This window comes from Equus przewalskii, chromosome 20 (assembly GCF_037783145.1).
Source record: "Equus przewalskii isolate Varuska chromosome 20, EquPr2, whole genome shotgun sequence".
NCBI classification, from domain to species: Eukaryota; Metazoa; Chordata; class Mammalia; order Perissodactyla; family Equidae; genus Equus; species Equus przewalskii.
In genome coordinates this window covers 29,871,280-29,896,717 of record NC_091850.1, presented here as the reverse complement: position 1 = coordinate 29,896,717, position 25,438 = coordinate 29,871,280, and the positions used below count along the sequence as shown (strand labels likewise).

The following is a 25,438-nucleotide window of genomic DNA, read 5'->3' as shown; positions in this document are numbered from 1 at the left end:
ATCATGGTTGTGCCCCCTTCCATCTTGAGGGCAACTCATTGTGGCATTGGAAGTGGCAGCAACCAAGTGAGAGAGGAAGAGGGGCAGGACTCAGTCAGAGGATCAGCTTGAATCGCACTAGGGGAGAGGGTGGCCTGGGCTGGATAGAAGTAATGAATAATAAGCACTCTCTTTTTTTTTTTGATGTCACACTGGGATAGCTAAATATGCTTGGGTGCTCATTCATTCATTTGTTCATTCATTCATCAAATATTTATCTTCCTCATCTCTTTCAGGCCCTTGCTCAAATGTCACCTTATCAGCAAGGCATTTGTTGACCATTGTCTTCAAATTGCAATCCATCTCCACCACTGCTCCACATTCCTCATCCCCTTGTCCCACTTTACTGTTCTCCTCAGATTTGCCGTCATATGACCTACGGTATTTTTTCCTAGTTATTTCTTGATGGTGTGTCTCCCTCCAGCAGATTGTAAGTTCCATGAGGGAAGAGATCACGCAGGATGGTGCCTAGCATAGTGGCCTATACCCCAATGATCTCAGAATGTTCAGTTGTACGTATGTTCTGAAAAAAATACTTGTGTCTTACTGAAATAATGTCTGCCCCTTCTAGAGGGTACTGGTTTCCTTGTTCTCCTAAAATAGGAGCTGGAATCCTCTCATTTTTCTTCCCCTCACAGTATTTAAGAATAGGGATTTTGGAGCCAGGTTATCTGAGTTGGAACCCTGTTTCCACTACTGACTAGATGTGTGATCACAGGTAACTTACTTAACTTTTCTGTCCCTTAGTTTCCTCATCTGTAAAATGGGACTAATGCTAGGACCAACCTCTTAGAGCTATAATGAGGATTAAAGAGTTGGTATTTGCAATGAGCTTAAAACAGTGACCAGTCCTAGTGAAGACTATGTAAATGTTTGCTACGATCTCTCCATTCCCTCATTGCTGACTGCTTCTCCCTCCTAACTTTCTCCAAGCCAAAAACTTTCCACAGCAGAAGGACTAAGATCTACATTTAGAACTTTGATGGAGGCAATGGGGGAGTGAGCAGACTGGATTATAGTCCCCAACTATTTGCTTCCTCCCAGCCATAGGATTACATATCCTATCAATTGTCATGGACATACTCATGCATCCTGTGGGAGGAGTGCGCATCCTATCTCAATGACTTTGGACTTGATCTTGTGAAAAGCTCTAGTCAATGGAGTGGTGGCAATTGTTTTTGCTGTGTCCAAACCGAAGCCTTAAATACCATTACATGGTTTGGCTTAGGGCTTCTTGCTTTGTTCTCCACATGCCCTCAGAATGTCCTAGAAAATGGCTACTCTCTCAGTTTGGGTCACAGAATGAGAAGGCAGGTAGAATTCAGAGGAGCCCACGGTAAGTCTAGCCAATTCTAGCAGAGCCACACCAACCTGCAGCTGATCCACTGTCCTTATGTAAAGGAGCAAAGAGGAAATGTTGCTGTAAGTCAGTGAGAAAGCATCGTTTGTTACCACTGCAAAATTGATGAATACAGGGCAAGAGGAGTAGGAGGAGAACATATGTTTTGCAAGACAGTTCAAACAAGATTATTTTTTCACAGCGGGATCTCTGTGTGTGTTATATATGTGTGTATGAACGTGCTGTTTATCCAAGCACAAAACAATTTTACTTTGCCATAAAAATAATCACTATTTTATTGGTGACAGCCTTGTCTATTATGCATATTTCAATTTCTAAAAACTTGGGCTTGGGAAGTGAGATGTGAAGTTAAAATTAAAATAAAAGATTGAATTATTTTATTGCCTCTCTGGCTCTCTGTTTATTTGTCTCAGGAGGAAATGAACAGCAGGAGTTTGAGAATTATGGCATTTTGGATATTTAAGGAGCCAAAAGACTTGAAAGGCTCTGATCCAACCTCTCACTTTTACATTTGGGGCAACTGAGGCCTGGATAGATGAAGTGCCATGGCCAAGTGCCTAATGGGAAAATCTTTAGAGCATTGAAAGCAGGTTGTGTGCACATCTGAGAAAGTTGACACATCTAAGAAGAAATTCTCAAGAATGTGTCAAAAGCATTTTTCCTCTCTTTAATTCCTGCTTTTTCCTACAGCCTTGGTTAGAACCCTGGGAGACCATTCACAGGAGTAGTAAAGGCTTCTGGTTTCCATCAGAATTTGGTTCTTCTTTTCTTTCTGGGCACACAGTTGAAGTGTAGCTCATTGACTCCTCTGCAGTTAGGTATGGTCAGGTGATTGAGCTGTGGCCTCTGAAAGTGAGCAGAAATGATATACTTCTAGTCTAATCTTGGTCTTTAAAACTTTTCACACATTCTCATTCTCTCTCTCTCTCTTTATGGTCCATTATTAGCAAGAGGAAGATGAAGTTGAGGACTTCAAGGTACTAAGGGCCTAATACAGCCAATAGATGGAAGGAGCCTGCATCCCCTGCTGATGCCACTGGACTGTGACATGGGTGAGAAATGAACCTTCGGTTGTGAAGCTTCTGAGATATAGAGAGGTTGGGCGTTATAATGGCTAGCCTTACTTAGCATGACCAATCCAGGGATAATCCAGAGACAATCAGTACGGCTTAGTTTAGATGGTAACTTTTATATTTAGCCAAATAGAAGAACTGTGAATAAGAAGGAAATCTCTGACGTCTGGCCTACTGCCACTGTTCCATCTCAAATGACATCATCAAGTCTCAGAGAAACCTGTGTCTTGCTTCCTCTACATTTTCAGCCCTTACACACTGTCACATTTATATATGTCCACAGGTGTTCAACAACACTTGTTGGATGACTGACTGACTGACTCAATATTTTTATAAGGCTATATGTAATATATTATTCTGATTCACAGATCATTCAAAGAGCACTTGACCTTGAGTTCTATGACACGTTCTTCTCATTAATCAATAGGCCCTCCATATTATTGAGGGATATGTTCTGAAACCCTATACATTCCTCCAAAAAGACTATTTATGTGCATTAATTTGAACTTGAGGACACATGGGTGACAAAGCCGACTGAGATGTGGTTGCTGGATAAAGTGAGCTTTGAATAATGATGCATTTCTGTATCCTAAAGTAAGACAACTCCACTTAAAAAAATATGATATAAAATGCTTAACATCTTAAAAGGTGAGTGCTATTGTCAGTTATAAAAGGATCCTTTTATATATTTCTTAATAAGTCCACCCTCCCCTTAGTGTACATCAACAAACTGTAGGCCTAACTACCAATTGGTTGCTAGGCTTCCTGTGCCAACGTATTTGCAACAGAATTTAAAATAGAGTGGGTGTATGCAAATGGCTGCACATCTGGCTACCATGACATTGGCCTGGCAGAACCCAGTAGATCATTCTTGACTCACTTTACAATAATAACATCACCTCTTTGCATAACATATAATCGATGGTGTGTCTTACAGACAGCCTTCTCTGAAATGACCAAGGGAAGAAAAAATATCCAAAAGGGTAGTCAATTTCTCCTTATATTTGTAAACACTCTTCTTGGAAGATTATCCATAATGATTTCATCCTTGGTCTGGTAGACATCCTATTGTCATATTCCCACGCTTCTCAATTCAGCTTCAGAGACAGAAATTAATTTTAATATTTCCACAACAATATAATTTGGAAGTAAAGTTTGCTGCTTTGCTGATACCCGCAGTTCTGTTGATTGCCAATTTATTTACAAGTCAAAATAGAAATGGCTTGGGATGCTTTTCCTGGGTGTGCCTAAGCAAGGGGACTGAGCTACACCTGGACTTCTGCAATGCATTTCTAAATGTCCTTGATTGCCTGAAAGACCCCATTATAATCCCTGCCTTTTCTTAAAAGCTCTGTGCATATGCCAGGCAGATGGAGCCCAAATGGGCCCAGTGGGTCAATATGGGAAGAGCAGTAGATAACATTTACTTTAATATCCTGTGCAGTTCCGAAGAGAGGTTTCCTGCCTAAGGGAAGTCTTCTGAGCACACAGTAGCACTTATAAGCTTACAGAATGTAGGATTAGTAAATCAGATGTGAGAGCTTCCAACAGGCAGCCTTAGTTTTCCACCTTCCGCTCCCCACCCATCTGGAGGCCACATTTAGCCCTATATCACTTCATCAGTGAACAAGAGCAAGGATTTTGTGGGTAGACAGGTACCACATTTCACAGCAGACACTTGGCTAAATTCCTTATTAGGCATCTCTGTCTTCCCTCCAAAGTTTCTCTCTCTGTCAGTTGCCTTATCTTGCCCTTTATCTTCCTTCTACATCTCTCTAAAATCCCCTCCATAGTCGCAAGCAATCCTGCTCTCGGCCTCAGCTTGCATGTCTCACTGACGAAGCATGCCAGGCCGATTCCTCGAGAAATTATAACCATCGAGTGTTCCTCAAAGTATGCTCCATGGGAGTCTTAGTCGTCTCACCAGTTGGCTTGTTAAAGTCTTTGCCCATAGAAATGGTTCCCTTTCTATACAGGAATATAGCTGCAAGAAAAATGTGATTTCTCCCTACTGCTTCAGTAGCAATAAGGATTGGCATACGGCCACCGAAGCAAAGCCCAGCTGCCTTCTCATCCTCAGTTTCAGCTTTCCTTCCTTTAGGCAGGGTCTTCCTTGGGTCTCCCAACAGTGGGGGATGCCCTGTCTACAGAGTACCCAGGACCTGACCCTATTATAGAATGGATAATGAATCCTGATTTATCTTTTTTTCTCCCCACTCCCACTCAGGTTAGTAGCTCATTGATGTAGAGAACTGTATTGATATTTTCCCTCTACATTCCTCATCCTTAATGCAAAACTCAGTACACAGCAGGTGCTCAATAAGTGGTTTGGAATAAGTGAAATTTATTGGATGTCAGTTGCAATTAGAGGGCAGTTGGTAAGGATTTTATTCTCTGAAGAGCTGCTAATCATTGGAATACGTGGTTGAGAGAGGTAAAGCCTTGTCTTTCTTGGGTGGTTTAAAAATGGATAATAACGGCAATGTGTGTTTTCATAAGACTTTCAGTTTTTGAAGTATTTTCATACAAAATATTTTGTTATATTCTTTTTCCAACCCTGTGAGATTTCAGGATGGTATCACTCAGTTTTCAAAAACTTTTGGCTGTTCAACGGTAGAGGTGGAACTGGTGCCTTGCCTTTTTGAGTGTAAATTGGGGCAAACTTTCTGGTAATACATATTAAAAGCCTTAAGAATGTAGATACAATGTGAATCGGAAAATACACTTCTAGAAATTTATCCTAAATGAACAGAGGTGTGCAAAAACAATTCCACACAGAAAGAATCCCCCTAGTGCTGTTTATAAAAAGAGAATATTGCAAAAAATCGAAATATCAAATTGTAAAGGCTTATTTAACTGGATCCTGGTTTAGGCATACAAAAAATATTCTTTAATCTTTAAAATAATGTGATAAAAATTTTAATGATATGGAAAGATGTGAAAAGGAAAAAGAAAACTGGGTACAGAAAGTAGTTGTATTTGACCTCAGTTCTAATATATGAATCTCCACATGTGCACAGAAGAAAGACTGGAGAGAGATATATACACCAATATATTAGCAGTGGTTATCCCTGAAGGACAATTCTAAAATAACAAATGATTACTTTTGCAATAAAATAAAATACTGCTAAAATATCTAAATAAAATAAAAAGTTATTACTTTTGTAGTTGAGGGGGAAATGTCCCCACTAAAATTTTTTTTTTTTTTTTTTTTTTTTAAAGATTTTATTTTTTCCTTTTTATCCCCAAAGCCCCCCGGTACATGGTTGTGTATTCTTCGTTGTGGGTTCTTCTAGTTGTGGCATGTGGGACGCTGCCTCAGCGTGGTCTGATGAGCAGTGCCATGTCCGCGCCCAGGATTCGAACTAACGAAACACTGGGCCGCCTGCAGCGGAGCGCGCAAACTTAACCACTCGGCCACGGGGCCAGCCCCTGTCCCCACTAAAATTTGACACCACAAAACAATCTCCTGATGAAAACCTGGCACTTGGGGCCGGCTCTGTGACCGAGTGGTTAAGTTCTCACGCTCTGCTGCAGCGGCCCAGGGTTTGGATCCTCGGCGCGGACACGGCACCGCTCGTCAGGCCACGTTACCGCTCGTCAGGCCACGTTGAGGTGGTGTCCCACATCCCACAACTAGAAGGACCTGCAACTAAGATATACAACTGTGTACAGTGGGGCTTTGGGGAGATAAAGCAGGAAAAAAAAAAAAAAGATTGGCCAACAGTTAGCCCAGGTGCCAATCCTTAAAAAAAGGAAGATTGGCAACAGTTGTTAGCCCAGGTGCCAATCTTTAAAAAAAAAAAAAAGAAAAGAAAACCTGGCACTTAATGGTGTAAATATGTGGAAAAGGTCCCCACTGGGGTGGAATATAGAAATGTGTTAGTCAGTGTACATGGCAGAGCATGTGCCAGATTTGACCTGATCAAGGAGACAGGGGGCGTCCCTGGGGAGGCTGCCTCAGGGACGAGGAGTAGAAAGCCCCTCTTCTTTCTCTGTGCACCGTCCTTTCATATAACTGAGTATGGCAGACACTGCTGGTTGATTCTCCAGCAACCATTTCCCTGTTTGTTTTTGCTCACAGAGCCCAGTTCTGTCAGCTGTCCACTGTCCAGTCCCAGGGGATGAGGAGCTTTCAGTCTAAGGTAATGGTGGTAATCTCATTTCCCGTCTGTCTGTGACTGGTTTAGGAGTGGCTATCCCACCCAGTTCTGGCCACCGAGACTTAGCAGAAGTCTTCTGAGATCTGCTGGGAAAGATTTTTTTCCCTGTTAAAAAGAGAGACGGGGGGCCAGCCCCGTGGTGGAGTGGTTATGTTCGCGTGCTCTGCTTTGGCGGCCCAGCGTTTCGCTGGTTCGAATCCTGGGCACGGACATGGCACCAATCGTCAAGCCATGCTGAGGCAGCCTCCCGCATGCCACAACTAGAAGGACCCACAACTAAAAATACACAACTATGTACCTGAGGGGCTTTGGGAGAAAAAAGGAAAAATAAAAAAAAATTTTTAAAAAAGAGAGATGGAGAAGAAGCTTTCCCTAAACGGAAAGAGTCTGCAACTGGGGCGATATTGTGAACTGCTAAACCAAACCTGGAACTTCGGGACTTCTTCGGTGAGTATCACATGACTACTCTTTAAATGACTTTTAGCCGGGCATCTGGCCTTAGGGAGATTTCACCAAAGTCTGGCATGGACAGCTCAGTGGTCTAATTGATGAAATGGGAGTTTTCAACTCTAGTGGATTAGAGGTACAGAAATGTGGACATTAACAAGTATCAGGATGTTGCTGTAAACGGAACAAAGTGGTATGTTGCTAAGGGGTATTGCTTTCTTGGGAACATTTAAAGTAATCATTTCATTTTTGTCGCTATCCTCACTGTTGCTTTTTCTATTTGAGTATCCTTTTGATTTTTTCTTTCCAGTTCTCTGGACAATGGCTGATTTGGTATTAGAGCTCACTAGACGTGAAAGTCCAGTAATCACTCTGCAGATCTGTTCATGTATGTGCATGCTATGTCAAAGGAAAATATGGAATCTGATCTGCTATTCAGCCATGTATGTAAATGGCTCCCATATAGTGAGAGATTCTTTCAAATTTGAGAATGTCATAAATATTTAGCTACAAACTCTTGAAAGGCCTATAAATGGATTAATCTGATCCAGTGTTCTGGATCCTTTTCTAGCAAGCAAAAGCCACTGGCATGTTCCAGGGTCTCCCACTGCAGATTCAGAGTTTTGGGAGCCAGGAAAGCAGTATCTTCCTGTATCTTGTGCACAGGAAAATGGATTCAGCAAGTCTGGCGCACAGCTGCCACAAGCACCATTTCCTCTTCACCCTTTTCTGCATATCAGCATTTGTCTAGGAGGGGTCTTCCAGGAAAAGTCACATCAATGCCCTTGTTCTCTAGCCGTGAATCCACTTTGTCCTCTCTTTTGGCAGCTCACATGGGTCATTTGGTAATGAAGAGTCCACGAGACTGTCAGGGGCTTCATCACTGGCTTGGGGTTGAATGTGAACTGAAGTCGCAATATCATCAGAGGGTAGGTCGCACCCTTTGGGGTTGACACACTTAGGGATGTGGACAGGTACAAAGTAACCCTCATCCCCTGAGAGAGGGAATGCGAGCTGCAGATAGGAGGGTGGCTTTAGTGCTGGTTCTGCCATTTACCAGTCAAATTGACTTTGTCAGTCTCTTCCTCTTTCTGGTTTTGAATTTCCTCTAATAGAAAGTGTTGAGAGGGTCACATCTGGCCTGTTTTCCACAGCCAATTATTGTGAGGATGAGAGGAATTAATATTGTGAAAATGCTCCATGCGACTGTATCGCTTTTATCAGTAAGGAAGAACAATTGCTCCTCAGACCCCCCACATCCCTCAGATTCTCTGAAGGCAGGTCTAACTCCAGAAGGAGAAGGTGCTCCTTTCCCCTGAATGTCTTTTGATTTGGGAGCTCCCAGCTCTAAGTGGACTTGGATACTGATGGGCTGCCTTATGCTGCCAAGGCGCTTCACAAGGAGCTCACAGATCCTAGGGGCCATACAATGGAGGAAATGGGTCCCAGAGCCAACCCCGGACGCTCCTTTACTCGCTGGTGTCCACATAAAGAGCTTTATGGTGGGGTTGATGCAAGTTTGCTCAGGGCTGGGCCCAAGGCAAAGCATACAAAGTTTGCTTTTGGTCCCCCTTCACTTTCCCTTTGGAATTCTGCTCCTTTTCCTACTCTTCTCCATCCCTCCCTACAGAGCTAGTGGTTTTAGGCTCCCTCTGTTTTCCAGAACTCCCAATTGCCAGTACCACCCACAGCCTAGAAGAGGGCTCCCAAGAGAACTTCCTATGATGATAGAAATGTTCTGCATCTGTGTCCAATATGGTAGCTACTAGTCACATGGGGCTATGAACAGTTGAAATGTGGCCAATATTGTGCCCAATATGGTAGCTACTAGTCACATGGGGCTATGAACAGTTGAAATGTGGCCAATATTGTGCCCAATATGGTAGCTACTAGTCACATGGGGCTATGAACATTTGAAATGTGGCCAGTGTGACTGAAGAACTGAATTTTTAATATTAAGTTCAACAAATTTATATTAAAATTGTCACATGTGGCCTGTGGCTAGTGTATTGGACAGTGCAGGTCTGGAGCTCAATACCTCGATCATTTTAGTCTCTCCACTGCAATCACAATTAATGTGTTCTGTGTCCCAATTCCAGAGCCATCTTCTTAGAGGAGTGTAAACAAGCTAATCTAATAACAAATCCCTATCTATAAATTAAGGTCTTAGCTCTCTTAGATAAGTACATAGGTTTTGAGCAATTCCATGCTTTATCCAAAGCAGAGGCTCAAATGGTAGGAATTTGGTCTCTGGCAGGCAAGCATGGTGGGTGAAAACATTATGGGCATAGAATTTTAGACTCACTTCAAAGCACACTCTATGGAGGAACACATCCTCTCCAGTGCCCTGAGCTTTTTCTAAGTTCCTCCTAGCCTCTTGGAATCTAGAGAGAACTAAGGTCAGAGCTGGGCATATGGGAGCCTGGGAAAGGGCTGGAGGTGGGAGGGTTGGAATCGGCAGAGCTGACAGGATGCCAAGCTCTTGCAAAAGAACCTGGCATACCAGCCAGAGTGGCGTTCTGTTCCACCCTGCGGAGGAGGTGCCAGGGAGAGATGGTTAGGAAGTGATCACTACCATTGGGACAGGATTAAAGGTAAACAGTTAACTCAAAGAGACCAAAAACCAGATTATAGGCCACAAAATGGACAGTGGCACTTTTGGCAGAGTCTCCGACAGGAATTGCAATTCTCCCCTTAAGTCTAATCTCCTCTAATTTTGTCGCGATCTTTTTCTTCTGAATTCTTTTATGAACCTTGCTTTCTGGATGTTCTTTTCATCTTGAAACTGAGCTGAGTTTCTGTTTCTCTTGGACGACCACATAATTGCTCTCAAGTTCTTCCCTATGTTTTCACAGGTACCCACTGGCATCGGAAGCAGCCTTTCAAACCAAACACTAGGTTGGGTAAAGGGTGGAGGATAACTGGGGAGGCGGTGGCTGCAGGGAAAGGAGATAAACCTGGGCAATAAGAGGCGTGCTTGAGCAGGAAGAGCATATACCAACCTTAGTTAGCGCTCTGGGATTTACTCTTGAGGCCTTGGTTCGCCAAGTGGTACCTTAGGTAAACCTGCTACCACCACCTCATCTGCTCTACACTCTTTGAGGAATGGAGAAAAGGGATTTCTAGTTAAGTCATTGCCCAGAGTGCAGTCCTATTTGTTTAAAACACATCACATGTTATGAAGTAAATTGGAGACTAAGTCTCACATCTTTCATGGGATAATGCGGTCTATAAACAAGTACGTACACAAATAAGAATAGCAGCCAAATGCCCCTGGTGCTTTCCAGCACAGTTCAGACTACATGAACTCTGGATCTCTTTGACCTCATGATGGGAAGGACTACTTGCAGCATTCACCCTTACCCTGTTCTCCTTGGTTTGCCTTCCATTCAAACACATCTTATGAGGCTTTTTGCATCAAGAGGTGGAAGCCCAGAAAAGAGAAAGAAACTCAGAGAAGCTGGTCATCTGGCTGAGTTGATTCACCAGTCGCAATGTTACCAAATACTCCTGGGCAGGGCTGTTATGCCACAGGGTCTTCTTATGCCAAAGCATTTTGGCAGCTTACAGTATCCCTTCTGCATTTCCTGCAAATGTTTACTCTGATCACATACATTTCAGTCCCTTTGCATGAAAACAAATGTTCTTGCTGGGCTGAGGTAACTTAGAGGGGTGGTTCTCCGTGGGGGTGATTCGGCCCCCACCCAGGGGACAATTGGCAATGTCTGGAAACATTTTACTATCACTACTAGGGGGCAATTTTGTCTTCCCTGGAACCTTAAGCTATGTCTGAAGACACTGTTGGTTGTCATAAGTTGGGTGGGGTGTGTCCCACTGGCGTTTAGTGGGTAGAGACCGGGGATGCTGCTAAGATCTCAGGGATGCACAGAGCAGCCTCCACGACAGAGAATGATCCGGCCCAGAATGTCCACAGTGCTGAAGTTGAGAACCTCTGGCCCAGAGGGAAAGCTTGGGCTTGGTTCTTGACACTGAAGAGCTGTACGGCCCTCAAAGGGCTATCATTTTTCAATGTTGAAAGACTGGTAAATACCCTGGGATGGCCTCAGGAAATCTTAGGATAATTTTGGTTAGAATTTTCTTCTACCAATGATCCAGTCAGTTTCATATCTTCATGAGTCCTTAATTTCCTCTCAAAGAGAGAGTTCATCCTAAGGGTTACACATGTCAAGTTGGTCTCAGTGAGTGTAGATCCCATTTTACTGTAGCATATATAGAGGCAAGCCATAAGGCTTGGTTTCTCCATCTGTAAAATGGAGTGTAGCCCTTCCTATGATCTATTTGTCACCTGGCATCCTAGGGAGATAGAATAGGGGCATGGTATCTGAGTTGGCATGAAGGGAGTAAATGTGAGTTAAGCACTTTTGTCCAACTCCAATTCCAAAATAGAAATAGGACATTCTAGGTGGGGAGAGTCAACCAACAGCTTGTGAGATCCAAGCCCGCAGATTGTGCCTGGGGGTCAGGGGCCCATGGAGCCATGAAGTGATTTTCCTTGATGATGGTAGACAGGGAAGATCCAGAGCCTGTCATATATGAGTCTTTTCATAAACTCTGTCAATGGGTTGCGAGGGAGGGCACACGCAGCAGTGACAACATTAGGGGGCTGCAGGGGGCACAGAGAGCTATGGCAAGAATTTACGTAGAGCTGCTTGGAGAAATAAAAGCAAATACAATGTTTATTTTTCTGATTTTAAAAGTAACACAGTCATTGTTGAAATTCTCTCAAGTGTAGAAAAATATAAGGAGAAAATGAAAATCTCCCATAATTGCACTACTAGAAAATAGCAGCTATTAAGAGTTTTTGTATTTTCTTTGAAAAAAACAGAGAAGGGTTTTCTGAGCAGGGCAGGCTGGGAAGATTGAAAAGTTTTTGAGCACAGCAGAACGAGACAATGCAGACATTGACTGGTTTGGAATTATTCCGTCTGTGAGCCAGGTAGGTGAGTCCCTGCCCCTTGCCTGGATGAAATGGACAGTAGGACAGTTGGGCAGTGTGACAGAGGGACACGTGGTCAAGTTCCCCTTACCTTTAGGGTTCATGTGGAAAGCATCCTAGTGTTCGCCTCCATGAGTAGAAGAGTTCTTTAGCTGAAAGAGGAAATGACTCATTTTAGCTCAAAGATAATAAAACAGGAGATGCCATTTCTGATTCATGCGGCAGCACTGGCATGGCTGACATCACTGCGCTTCGGGGACCAGCATAAGACAGCTGTAGTTTTTTGGAATTAATTTTCTAGCAAGTTTATTATGAAGTAATTTCAAATTTATAGAAAAGTTTCAAAAATAGTAAAAAAAAAATTACAAAGAGCTTTCACCCAGATATCCTAATTGTTAATATTTTATCTCATGTGGTTTATCATTCTCTTTCTTTCCTGTAACCAAAAATTTTCTTATCTGAATCATTTGAGAGTAAGTGGCAGTCATGATGCCCCTTCACCTTAAAATTTCAGTGTGTTTCCTTAAGAACAAGCCCTTTCTCTTATAGTGTAGTGATTAAAATCTGAAAATTAATGTTGATACAGTACCATCATATAATCTACAGATCTTACTCAAATGTTGTCAGTCATCCTAACTGGCATTAGATTTTCTGAAATTTGGTGCTGGAGACTTTGAATAAAATTTAATGACAAATGCTGTCATAGCCATGGCTGAATTTGACCACTCCAACTCGAAGCTCGAGTTCAATTGTTTCTCATGGGTTCACATGAGCACTGGCAGAAGAATGCTTTTCAAAGTGTGAATAACTTTCCGGGAGGATGAGGTTGTTCCGTGGGCTGTTAGGTATGGGTTTACATCAGTTGGGCTGTGCCCAGCAGGAATTGCGGTTCCAATCTTGCTCCTTCCAATATATCTGACACCAGGTTTTGTATAAGATATTTTAAACTCTGGGGACTGACTGACTTGGGTCTGTGAGGCATGAGGCGACAATTTCTAATAGTTTGGATCTGAGTTAGAACAAAAGTGATTTCAGGACTTGAAGACAAAATAGGCTCATATAGGTCTGCAGTTACTTTTTAAAATTTGCTTTAATGTGTGGACAACAATTCCGAATTTAGTGCTCAATTTGGTCTTGCACATTCCATGCAAAAACAAACAATCTAGAGTAGCAGACCAAACAATGCTTTCAAATAATTTCTATGTCTTCAAAATCCAGAATCCTAGGAATTATCCCTTGAAGAACTGAGCGCTGAATATTCTCCATGCTGACTCAACTGATGGAGGAGGAAGTGACAAGAAAGCTGTGGATAGCTACCAGTGGCTTCATGCCATTGAGAATTTCTCTCTCCCACACCCCACTTTCTCAACATTACCACTACTGACATAATGAATGGAGAGCCCAGACATCTTTGCAATAAAAGCTGATGATGTGATAAGGGTCATTTGAGCCTTAAAAAGGCCAGCCCCCAAGGCAGTCAGTAATGAGGTGTCTAGTGAGTCCAGAGCTTGTAACTCCAATGTCTAGGGCTGCTTTCTCAGAAGTCCCCACTTTTTTTCCATACAGTGCAGGGATGCTGAATTTTTCATTTTGAAAACTCTGAACGTTTTAGAAGGCATTTTAGATTCTGGGAATCATTTCAGGACTTAAAGCCCTCTCTTTGATAATGTCCCAGCTCTGTTTAGAGCAACCCTAGTTCTGCTCTGTTATATCGCAAATAAAATCCACTGTTTTTACACTTTTGCAGGAAACCCAGAGGGGTCAGCAGAGGCTAGAAAAGGGGGCGGAGAGGGTGGCACACAGGAGCAGTGCTGCATGGTGGGTGGAAAGCCTGGTACAATGAACAGCAGTAGTGAGGGCTCTGGGGCAGGGGGACCTAAAGGAGATCATGGTCCTTTCTCTCATTTCTTCAGTTCAACAAACATTTATTGAGTGCCAGGACTTCTTCATTCCTTCATCTGTTTATTCAGTCAGCATTTACAAAATGCCTGGTGCACCATTTAGCCCTTGTCATTCTCTGCCCCAACTCCCACACCTACTCTTGACGTTGCTCTGTGCCCTGTGGGCTGACTTCTGTGGCTCTGTTGCCCTCCAGCTTCAGGATGGGTTCCATGATGGCAGCCAGAGGATAGGAGAAGAGGACGTCAGCGTATCTATTTCCCTCCTTCCTTGCCTTCCTGTTGACTTGGTTCTAGCAGTGACTGTGTCTCCACTATACGGCTCCAGCTGGGCAGCCCCTCTTCCATGGCTCCAGCTATCACAGGGCCCCAGCAAAATCCCTCCCTCTCCATTCCCCTTTATGCAGAGAGGGGAGTGACACATTCCCTTGTCAGTTCTCTTAACCCTGCCCACAAGTATGGAAATTGTCTCTTCATTATATTCTCTTAAAAATCCCAGCTGAGTATGTGATCTTTGTCCTGTCTGACCCTGACTGATATGGCCCTCAAATATATGCTGAATTGTTTTCTGATTGCTGTGGACAGGCTGGAAAGATGTAAAGTTCTGTATATAGTTTCCAACACTAGGCTACACCAATGCAAGGTGAGGAGACATAACAGAAGCTCCTGGGGAAAAAAATCTCAGAGATTTAGTCCTTTATATACTCCAGTATTGTGTGTGTCAGTCAAAGACTGACCTGATTTCTGGCCACATAATTGGAAGTATGGTGGCCAGAACAAGGGAGGTGATAGTGCTACTTCATTGGGTTTCCATTAGCTCCCACTTAGAGTTCTAGGCTCAGCTCTGGGCTTCCTATTTTAAGAGGAGACAGATTAGTTGTCTTTTAAGTGTTTGAAGATCTGTCATATAGAGCAGAGGTCAAAAAACTTTTGCTTCAAGGGCTAGATAGTAAATATTTTCAGCTTTGAGGGCCATAAATTCTGTGTTGTAACTACGCTGCTATTGTGCAAAAGCAGCCATAGACAATATGTAAATAAATAGGTTTGGCTGTGTTCCAATAAAACTTTATTTACAAAAATAAATGGAGAGCAGGAAATGGCCTGCAGGTCCTACTTTGCTGACCTCTGTTATAAAGGGAAAAAATGGATTTATTCTGGGTGTGTCCAGAAGGCAGAAGTTGGATCAATGTGTAAAAACCATAGGGAGGTAGATTTGTGCTCATTTTAGGAAAGATCTTTCTAAAGGTGATTACTCTTCCCAAAAGAAAGAGTTGCTTATGAGGCAGTGGGTTTCTTGTCATTGTAAGAATTCAAAGGAGAGGCTGAGTGCTGTAGAATATTATTCTGCAGAGCACAAAGAGTAAATCAGATGATGTGGGAGGTAACGATGACTCATATTAATGTATACTCAGCATAATACTGCACACATAGACAGTCTTCTAGATTTATGTTCCTAGGAAGAAGGGACTATATCATATCTATCTTTGCACCCTGCCATTCTTGAAAGCCTAGCGTAGTGCTTTAAACACGGTGGGTGTGATCAATACATATTTCATCAACTTGGCTCCTCAAGTAAAATCTTGCTGACCGATTAATTAGACTAATATGTCTTTAGTACACTCATCACTACTAGGCATGTTAAATTAGTTCAATTACCTCTAATAAGCTTCAACATTTGAGGATTTTCACTGCAAAGAATAGACATAGTCAACGTTTATCAAGTTCTGAAAATATGCCAGGTACTGTGCTCAGAACTTTACATGCATTATTTTGTTTAATTCTCCCCTAAAACATATGAGGTAGGTATTATTATCACCCCCATTTTATTGATGAAGAGATTGAAATTCAAACTCAGAGAACTCTCATAGCTCGGAAGTGGCATCACCAAAATTTGAATTGGAATCTCTTTGATGCCAAATGCTGTGGTCTGACCACAACTCTATCCTGCTTCTCAATCATTTATTCATTTGTTTCTTCAGTATTCAACAAACACTAATTGGTTGCCTGCTATTGGCCAAGCACTATTTTAGGTGCTGAGGATAGAGCTGTGAATATAAACAGATCAAGCCCATGCTCTGGAGGAACTTAACATTCAGGGTTGGATATAGTGGGGGTAGATATACCCTTAACAAATGGGAAGATATTAAATGGTAATCCATCACAAGACACAGAAATTAAAAAGATAGCCAATATTTCTTGTCCACACCAGAACTTTGGGTATAATCCTAATTGATGAATTTACCCAAGCTCTTTCTTGTTTACTTACTAACATTAGCCCAAGTTTAGTCTTTAGTCTTGATAAATTGTCAGATATGCCCAGAGATTCAGAAGGAAGCTCTGAGCATTCTGGCAACGGATACAGATCACCATGGTGATTTGAGGTTACCAGTGTGAAGCCCTTGAAGGGAAAATAACCCAATAAAGCACTCAGGAATCACTTTTCATGGGCAGGTTGAATCTGAGCTCATCAAACTGGGAGACCAGGGGCAGCAGATGGAAAGGGGTGGAAAGAGCCAGTTCAGTTAACACAATAATAAAGAAGAAAAAATAACTCTTGGCAACACTCCATTTTTTCCCTTTCCTGAAAAATAGAACCGTGAAGAGCCTAAGTTCTATTGCCCAGCCCAAAATATCAAAAAATCAATATTTATAACAAATGCTACAATATGGAGAGTTTCTGACCCCCTACAAGGCAGAGGCAAACTTACCAACTTGGGTCAAGGGAAGGGGTCTTGTTTAGCAAGAGTAGAGCTACCGGGATGCCTGGGAGTGGAGGAAACCAAAGGGAAATTCCAAAACCTTGACTGAGATTGAGATGGAGATTGACAGAGGGAGCAAGACAGTTAAGGGTCAAACAAGGTAAAGCCAAATAAATTGTCAGATCCAATAGGCAAGTGCTGACTGGGAAGAGGAGACAGAGCCCAAAGGTCAGGGGCTGAGTAAACACAAGCCCGGAGGAGGAAGTGAAAGAATCCAGGACTTTGTTTGTGTCCTTTTGGGTGCCAGGTACCAGGAGTGGGGGTGGGTGGCTTAGTAAAAGGCACAAGGTAGGAACTGACAAATAGTAGTAATACTTTTGCAATTTCAGAATTCCTTTTGTTAGTAGATTGCAAAGTCCTTTTCAGATGCGTGAGTGCTTGCAGCATCAGCTGGGTCTTATTTAGAAAAATGGCTAGAAAACAGAGATAATTAGTTAACATTTGTTGACTGCCAGGTACTGTTTTTAAGCACTTTAATGCATTGTCTCACTTAATCTTCACAAATACATTTTGAGAATAAAGCTTCTTAATAGAGAGCTAATTAAAAAATGATTAAAAACACAAGTGACATTTGTAGGGACCCTATAAAATGTCATCATTGAAAAAAAGTACTAGTCATTCATGCATTCTTTTACTCAACATATTTCTTCAACAAATAATTATTGAGCATCTAATATGCATTGGGTACGCCTTAGGGTCTGTGCATGGATGATTTTATTGATTTTGTTGTTTAACAGAGAGGCAGTAGAGGAAGAAATGGATTGTGCATTGGAAAATCTGGGTTCCATTTCTAGCTCTGCCTCTAAGTGGTCCTGTGGCCCTTGGACATGTCACATCTCTTCTCTGTTTAATGTCTTGTAGTATAAAACAAGGAGCTAGGACTACACGATGCTTGAGGTCTTCTAGACTTTACAGTACATTTCAATTTATAAAGAATATTCACTTATATTCTAGCATTATACTCTTCCTCCCCCACCAGGTGAATAATAATATTTATCATCATGAGGCTTTAGAGAAATTTGTCAGGGCTTGAACCAAGTTCCTCTGCTCTTTCAATTGGAATCCTCTACATTCCGTGTATAAGTTCATGCTTAGTTTACAGAAGAATTATAAGAGAGCTGAGTGATGATGTCAGAGGAAAAGGAAGAGACAGAGGAGATATAGAAGAGTAGGAAGGAAGATGTGCCAACTCTTAGGGGTTTTGTGTGTTGTCTCTGAGACCATTCAAGGCTGCTATGGTCACTAAGAAAATATATCCAAAGGCACAAGATGAGAGATCCTCTAACTGATAGAAATTACATGGAGGCAGATTTGGGTTCAATAAAAGGATAGTGAAGTGCCTTGCTGGACATTCCATTTGCCCATTACTGAGCAGAACTACAACAAATGGGTTATGTAATAAGCCAGAAAGCCTGGACTCAAGAGGAAGAATAACTTTTCAATGATTATTATGCCCCAAGGATGAAATGGACCACTCTGGTAGGAGACATGCTCCTCATCACTGTGGATGCCTAAGCAGAGACTATATGAAATCCTAGGGGGATTAGCAAATTGGATCAGGCTGGAAGACCAGTAAGGGGACTTTCAACTCTAAAATGCCATGATTCTCGGAGACCAGAGGCTTAAAATTTAAGCTGTAGTCTATAATCCCTACTTCAGGGTTTAGATATCTGCTGGGAAAATTCAAGGACCTTTTCCAGCTACTGATATTCAGGCCAAATTCCTAAATTCATTTCTTTCCAAGAAGTTCCTTATGAGGATCCTTGGCAGAATACTCACCCTGACCTCCTGGTCTTGGCATTTCTGACCTCTCATTCTTGACAAATATCCAGGATGGGAACCTCTCTGGAGGCCAGAGTTGAAACCAAAGTTAGACCAACACATGGAAACTCTAGTCCTACTAGTCCACAGATTAACAGGGCTACCCTTGCAGTTGTCCACTGCTTTTATTTTCCAAGGTGTTTTCCACCTGCTAGCTTTATCAGAAGCATCGAGGTCAATTGATATTCTCTGAGGGTAATAACTTTAATAAGTGAAGGTATATGGTATACAGAGAAACACTGTGACAGGTTAGTTTTATTATTGTTATAACCTGCCCAAGGTCACAGTACAGCAGAGCCATATCTAAAGCAGGTTACTTCAAATCTTGGGCATGAGTATAAAATGAATAAAGAGGACTACTGATAATTTTAAAAGAACCAGAGTCCAGGTATTCTTGATTGACTGACAGAGAAGGGTAGAGTTTAGAGCTGGATCTTACAAGGACAACAGCACCAAATCAGGTTCGCTCAAAAGCAGAGGGATTGTTCCAGTCCAGGGAATAGCCATGGCATGAATGGGAGTCCGCACAAATTGGCCAACAGTCATCTTGACTGGGGTGAACATGGGTTGGACATGGGGATGAAGTGGCCACCAGCGGTGGACCTGAATGAAATGGCTTTCTGTTTATTTTAGCTCAGAGACCACAAGTGGAAATCCACCTTCCCAGAGAAGCTCAGAGCATTGAAAGCTAGGGTTACACTCTGAATTAAAAGGATAATACAAAACAACCTCCAAGTGATGAAAAGATTGTCCAGAATTCTCAAGGAATTGATTTAAAAAAATAATCCCCAATTGATTGCAATATTAAGAACATTCTTAAAATGTTACTTTGTCTTGATCTCTAAATCCTCATGAAGGGTTTATGAAAAGATTCTTTATATGTTTAAAGCCAGTAATATTGTAAGTGGGGAAAGAACACACTCTTTTAATTAAAATAGCAGATTGTTAAGATTGTGGTAATCTAAATGGAGAATAGCATTTTACCTACGAATATAAGAGAACAAATATTTCCTGGTTTTAGTATCCAAGGTTTAGGATTATTTAGGATTAGTAGCCAAAATTGTTCCTATTTCACGCTGTATAATCAGGCAGACTATTTAGAGGGAAATGTTAGGGGGAAAATCTGTTTTAGTTTTCCTCTCCCTTCAGCCAGTTGGGGACCATCTAAATGCTATTTGTCTCTGGATCTTGAACTGTTTTCTCCCTCGCTCTTTGGGCAACACAGCTAATGACCCTCATGCAGCAGCAAATAATTAGCATATGTCAACTTTGACACTTCTGTTTTTAAGTCCAGTTGCTTGACTATCAGATGTTGCTTTTTTTAGGGGTAGTTGAATGATAAACTATGCTTCTGTTTACTTTTTTGTCCTTAAGACTAATTTAAAAGTGCTGTTGGTGGGTGAGTAGTGATGGTAATGGGAACACCTTAAACGATTAAGTTCAGAACTGGAGTATCAACATGGGCACCACAGACTAATTCCCTAGCCTATGGGAATGAGTCAACATACCATTTTTAGCTTGAGAGTGCCACGTACAGTTTCTTTTAGTCTCCACAAACCATTGGGTCTGGCTCCCCAGAGCTGGGAGGACATAGCATCTAGCCAGATGATTTGCTTTACTTTGAGTTTTTTAAAGCTTTCTATTTGTTCCAACAGCTTCATCCCAGGCTCTTATTTCTGTTTCCTTCTTGTGAGTTTCGGTGATGTAATAGAGGCCCAACTGCATTAATCATTCATTTTTATTAAAACAAATTTGTGTGTGTTATTATGGCCATATCGCAGTATACAACATATTGGCTAGCCTGATTCGGTGCATATATGCATCACAGTCCAATGGATGTGCGTATTTTGAACCAGACCAAAAGCAGTATAAACATGACTTGTGCCACTTCCTAGCCATGTGACCTTGAGGATTACATATAAATTCCTTGAATCTCACTTTCTTCATCTGTACAGTGGGAACACCTTTAGCTACCTTTTTGGATTGTTGTGAGGATCAGTATCCAGTATGCACAGTATCCAGGAAATAGCAAGTAATTAATACATGCTAATAATATTAACATTTAACACTAATTGCACATTTGTTATGTGCCAGGAATTATGGGAACCCTCAAAGCATATCTAGGAAATAAGGACCATTAGTATCTTCACTTTGATGATGAGAACAATAAAGAGACAGATCAAGTACTTGTCCAACATCCCAAAGATAGGAAATGGCCATCCCAGGAGTCCAGAGCCCTCAGTCTGGCCACTGCTCCCCATATAAGAAGAATGGGCACCAAGGGTTTGCCAACTTGAGTGAGACGTGCTTGAGCAGGGATCCCTGGGCAATGTCTAAGACCTGTGAAACCTTCGTTTCTCCCTATCCCTTCTCTTTTCCATGCCTCCTCATTTGTACCTGAGCCGGAAGCAGGTAAAGACAGAAACTGACACAACAAACAGGACAGGAAGCAGACCCCTAGCAGACCAGCTGTGGAGCTTGGCCTCAAACTCAGCTGTGAACTTGGCTGAACACAAAGGCAAGTGCTATATTCCATGTGCATGTCATTACAAAGAGTCATACATTCTAAACTTGTTTTGTTAGAGGGGAGGAGTGAACACTGTTAAACACAGATCCATGGTGCTAAGATAACTGAAAAACACAAATATAAATATCATGACCTTATTACGCTATTATCATTAGGTCATCCTGCAAACATCCATTCTCCACAAACTTAAATAGAAATTATTTTTGCATCAATACTAAATTCCCTTAAATCCAACATATGAAGATCACTAACTGTTTTATTAACTCATACTTACAGCTAAAAAGGTATTCAACTCCGATTACAGAGATCACGGCAATTTGCTCATTGAATTAAAATACTAGTGTGTTCTATATCAACTGATGAATGGATAAACAAAATGTGGTATATCCTTATAACAGAACCTTGTTTGGCAATAAAAGAGAATGAAGTGCTAATATATGTTACAACATGGACAAACCTCGAAAACATTATCCTAAGTGGAGGGAACCAGTCACAAAAGAGCACATATAGAATGATTTCATTTACACGAATTGTCCAGAAAAGGCAAATCAACAGAGACAGAAAATAGATCAGTGGTTTCCAGGGGCTGGGGGCCGGGGAGAAGGGGGACTGCGGAGCGACTGCTAAGGTGCGCTGGGTTCCTTCTTGGGGTGATGATATGTTTTAAAATTAGATTATGATGATGGTTGCACAACTCTGTAAATGTACTAAAAACCACTGAGTGGTATACTTTGACAGGTAAACTTTATGGTATGTAAATTATATCACAGTAAAGCTGTTTAAAAGAAATACTAGCGTGTTATTTCCTCTGCTTACTTGGGAAAATGACAATAGATATTCTTTCACGTTCAGCAGCCCTCATTACCAGCAACACTCTTTTGGAATAAAGTGATGAAAGCATTCATCCCCCCTCTTCCCTGCCCCCAGCTCCCAAGAGCCTTGATAATTAATCTTGTCCTCACTTTTAACCTGTCCCTCAAGTATTTGACTCCTGGAAAGTCTGAGTTCCAGAGATAATCGGCAATCCATTTATTAAGTACAACTCTCAGGAAACCAAATCTGATTCCACGTCTGGCCCCTTCCCTGAATTCTCTTTCTTTCCCTTCTAAAACCTTGCTGCCGAGGACCCACCGTTCCAAATTACAGCTGATTCAGAACAGGGCCTCTGTGGCTCCAGATTGCAAAGGGAACAGGACTTGTTAATAAATACAGAACGTGATGGACAGAAATGTAGGCAGCTTTTATTTCAATAAGGTTGCACTACAGCAGGAGTTAGACTGGAGCCGGAATGCCAACTGCAAGAACTCTGAAAAACTAGGATTGACATTTAGGCATCAAGAGAAAAAAGTTCTCTCCTTAGTGTCTTTGATTTGCTTCATTTACTGTACAAGCAACTAAGTCAACGGCAAAATCGTATCCTTTGTCAGAAATCCTAACCCGGTTTCTAAATATTGAGAGAGTCCTGTTCTCCACTCAGCTTTCCTGCATGCTTGAATGCGCTGCCAGGAGATAAGCCATCATGGACTTGTGCAAGTCTAGCAGAACCCTTACTCTACATTCCGCGTCTCTGGGCCAAGAGGGGTAGCGAGGATTTACACAAATGTCAAGGGATCAAGCATGGCAAATGTGGAGTTGGGGGTCAGCTGGTTTTAAGATAGGAGGAGGCCCTGAAATCTGCAAATATTCCAGTATCTTGGCTAACTCTACTCCCTCTATTATTCAGAGATCATTATATCGTATAATGTAATTTTACTCACTATTAATTTTTTTCCCTTTGACACCTATTTCCCCTTCTCTTTTCTTCCTCTTCCCTTCACCTTCTATCCTCTGTCAGTGACAGAGTATTTGAACTCCTTTCCACTTTCCCTTTCCCAACCCTAGAAGGCAGGGAAAGTGCCAAGCAGTGGGGTGAGATGGGCTATGGGGCTTGGGTTCTGCAAACCTACTTTCACTGTCCCCCCACTCCCCAGAGGACCTGATCCTTAACACACTTGAGACAGAAGAGAGTTTGTGGCCCCAGAAAATCCACCTAGAATCCTAGAAGCCCGGTGACTTACCCTGGGCATGCCACAAGCCAGGCAAAGTTTGGATGCTTGCTTCAGAATGCAGAGGGCGAAAGCACAGAGCTTGCTGGATTTACCAGGGGTGCCTGGTAGGGTTAACCGGCTCCCAACATCCTCAGTGACCAGTCTGTGCAGCTCTGATGAGCACCAACCTGTTTGCCGGTTACCCCTCAGCAAACTAACTCTTCAGGCAGCTTAATGTTTGTCTTGTGATATGCATGGCCCTTATGGCCCCTCCCCCATTGCAAAAACCAATAATTGGATAACTTGCTTGCGATGGTGGTTGGTTGGATTTGTTTGGTTTAGCTTGATTTGGTTTCAGATCACCTGCAACATCAAAATGGCTAGATTCAAAGCAAATGTGGTTTCTTGGCAGAGCAGAGAATGAGGCTGGCAGAGGGGCAAGAGCTGAGAGGGGGAAGAGCCAACAGAGTCAGGGCCAGCCCTGGGGGATGTCAGGAATCCTGAGCAGCCCTTCCCACTGCAAGCTTGAGGCTGCTCTGCCATCACTGCCTTGGCAGCATCTAATCACTTGGGTTCTGTGGAGCATGTCACACAGGATGGGACATGTGTTTCTGAAGGGGCTGGCACTAGGCACAGAGCTTGGGCTGTTCTCTCAATCCTTGGCAAAAATCACTTTCCAGACAGAAGTGGATTTTTAGCTCTAACACTGTGTAAAGTCAGGAGCTTAGCCACAACAGAGGACACAACTGGAAACCTTCTCACCATGTCAGATGGTTTGTATTTGAGTGGGCTTATACAAACACTTTTACTGTGACCAATTCATACATTTTTATGAAGCAATTTAAAATTTGATAGCATTTTTTAATCAGTGAAAATAGTTGGAATGTAAAGGGTTTGGTCAGCCTGACTAATGTGGACACAGCACATGTCCTAGTCTGGTGCAGTGTCCATGCCCCTTCCAGTGGGAAAGTTGCTAATGTCCTGTAAGAGGCCAGTGATGGTGCTCTGAGTTCACTGCTGTGAGGTCTTGTTAATTTTTATTTAAAGGACAGCTCCAACCACTAGAGGGAGATTTAAAAATGATTAAGGAGACTTGGATACTGGTTGTTGTTAGTGCCATCAAGTTGATTCCAACTCCTAGCGACCCTGTGTACGGCAGAGTGGAACCCTGCCCGATCTTTTTGTATCATTCCCTCACCTTCTGGCACTCTATCAGACAATGGTCTCCTCCTGTTCACAGGGTTTTCGTGGCCAATGTTTTCAGAAGTGGGCAGCCAAGTCCTTCTTCCTAGTCTGTCAGTCTGGAAGCTCTACTGAAACCTGTCCACCATGGGTGACTCTGCTGGCATTGAAACATCATTCATATAGATTTCAGCATCACAGTAACTCACAGCCACCACAGTATGACAACCAATAGATGGGTGGCGTGTTTCCCTGACCAGGAAATGAACCCCGGCTGTGGTGGTGGGAGTGCCGAATCTGAACCACTAGACCACCAAAGCTGGCTACTAGATGGTATACTGGATTGAGTACTGGACAGATGCAAAAATTCCACAGGACAAATGGTGCCAAAAGCATATTTATACTTGTGATACTCCCCAGCAGGAGTGGAAGGAGGTATGGAAGAGAGGTAGTCACCCTTCAATCCTCATTCTGGCTTTGATGTTGCCAGTAGTATGTGTCCCCAGCAAAGTCACTAAAACCTCTCAGGGCTTTCATTATCTTCAGGGGAAATTGCTTTCATCTACCAACCTATCTGTATAATATGGAAGAAGGAAAAGGTAAATTAATTCAACCTCCACATCCCAGATCTTCAGGAAAAGATTTTTGTGCCCTCTAAAGCATCTAGTCTCTTGGCCTTGTGTCTAGAACACTCAGACCATCAACATCTGCAGGTTCCTGACTCCTTTTCTAGAACATAGAGTCCATATTGAGAAAGGCTGCCAGCCCAAAAGGCACCTTGTGAGATCCGGATATATTATTTTATTTTATTATTATTATTATTTTTTGAGGAAGATTAGCCTGAGCTAACATCTGCCACCAATCCTCCTCTTTTTGCTGAGGAAGACTGGCCCTGAGCTAACTTCCATGTCCATCTCCCTCTACTTTATACAGGGGACACCTGCTGCAGCATGGCTTGACAAGCAGTGCATATGTCCACAAATGGGAATCTGAACCAGCGAAACCTGGCTGCCGAAGCGGAACACACAAACTTAACTGCTGTGCCACTGGGCTGGCCCCTATTTTATTATTTTTTAAAAAGCAAACTCCAGACATCATGCTATTTTGTCCCTACCTATTTCAGTCTGATATGTAGCAATTATGACCATATTCTTACATAACTATAGTGTTATTTTCATATCTAAT

At 42.3% G+C, this 25,438-nt stretch overlaps 1 protein-coding gene across 7 annotated transcripts in view; it reads right to left on the bottom strand.

Annotated features, from left to right (window-relative positions):
* PRLR (prolactin receptor) overlaps window positions 1-25,438 on the bottom strand; it is a 156,295-nt gene that overhangs the window by 31,286 nt on the left and 99,571 nt on the right. For 2 of the 7 annotated variants that reach the window (XM_070587033.1, XM_070587036.1), the window contains exons 2-3: window positions 12,131-12,191; window positions 5,953-6,124 (exon numbers count right to left, since the gene is read on the bottom strand). The gene's annotated coding sequence lies outside the window, so the exon portion shown is untranslated. Of the gene's footprint in view, window positions 1-5,952; window positions 6,125-12,130; window positions 12,192-23,101; window positions 23,300-25,438 lie in introns of those variants that run through there. The other 5 variants (XM_008512017.2, XM_008512023.2, XM_070587035.1 and 2 more) reach the window with 4 other exon arrangements.